Source organism: Seriola lalandi, unplaced genomic scaffold (genome assembly GCF_002814215.2).
Source record: "Seriola lalandi dorsalis isolate HSWRI2012SDOR001 ecotype SW California unplaced genomic scaffold, Sedor1 jcf7180002054587, whole genome shotgun sequence".
Classification (NCBI taxonomy): domain Eukaryota; kingdom Metazoa; phylum Chordata; class Actinopteri; order Carangiformes; family Carangidae; genus Seriola; species Seriola lalandi.
Window position 1 is genome coordinate 4792 of NW_019525140.1, and position 1208 is coordinate 5999.

Below are 1208 nucleotides of genomic sequence, written 5' to 3' on the forward strand. Positions count from 1 at the left end.
GAGAGACGTCTCGTGTTCAGAGAGAAAAGCAGGAGCTGATGTTTTAACCAGCAGAAACAACATGGAGCTGCTTTGTGAAATATTTACCTGCAGATGTCCAGAGCCTTCCTGGCGTCTCCCGACACCGCCGACACTTTTCTGGCACAGAACTGAACGGCCGAGGCGTCGAGGATCCCGTCGGCCGACGCCTGAGGAGGAACACGGATCACAAATTAATACAAAACCATCAGAGTCTCACACACACACGTCGTTTTATCTTATTCGCCGTGTTCATCTCCCTCTCTGACGGCGTTGTGTTTACCTGAGCGAGTCTGTCCTGGACGATGGCGGTGAGCTCCTGTCGGCTGTAGGGAGGGAAGTGTAACAGCAGGGGGCGGCAGTGAGGCCGAGCCTGCAGCCGGGGCAGGATCCGGTCCGTCAGATCCAGAGCGTTGGCAATACCTGCACAAATACACAGCGAGGTCACAACAGTGTTTATGATTGTTATCAAAAAAAATTTAAAATAAGAAAAATCAAAGAAGCATTTAAAAACACTGACAACGTTAATCTGTCTCTCATATCTTATGATACATCATGTAAAATATAAAGTTTAGGCTTAAATCATTGATAGAAAAGTTCAGTTGTGATGTGATGTGAAAGAAGACGTCTCACTCTGTTGGATTTGTCAAAACCAAAGAAACAGGGATGTTACAGAGTGGAGCTTCTTCCCTCACAAACCATCTTTGACTGAACGAACAGCTGAGTTTAATTTAGTCCTGACGTCGAGTTACAGGCCGAATGAACATTAATTAGTGACGTTTGTTGTTTTAACCTCCTGCAGCGACGCTCAGCTGATGGTTTCTACTCTGCGTCGCTAACGAGCTCAGTAACCCTGTGTGATCTGAGTAATAGAATATATTTATAGTTCAGTAGCACAGACGACCTCCTGATGTCATCATCCATCGCCCCACCCTGATGCTTTCTAGTATTGGAGGTGTAAATAAAAACCCTTTGTTGATGGAGGCCATGATGAACATGGATGAATAAGAGCAGCATGTTTGTGTGTTATGTAAGAGCCTCTGTCCCATATTATAAATATTTCTTTCTGCTGTTTTTCTTATTCAACCTCCAGTACGGAGCAAAGATAATGATAATAAATAATAATAATAATAATAATAATAAAGAGAGACACAGGCTCAGTTTTCCAGCTGTGAGCAGAGACAACATCT

At 43.9% G+C, this 1208-nt stretch overlaps 1 pseudogene across 1 annotated transcript in view; it reads right to left on the minus strand.

Moving 5' to 3' along the window:
• Positions 1-83: 83 nt before the first annotated feature.
• LOC111664414 (DNA replication factor CDC6-like) overlaps positions 84-1208 on the minus strand; it is a 2886-nt pseudogene continuing 1761 nt past the window's right edge. The window contains exons 3-4 of the transcript XR_015437995.1: positions 302-547; positions 84-188 (exon numbers count right to left, since the gene is read on the minus strand). The product of XR_015437995.1 is annotated as a DNA replication factor CDC6-like (transcript). The remainder of the gene's footprint in view (positions 189-301; positions 548-1208) is intronic.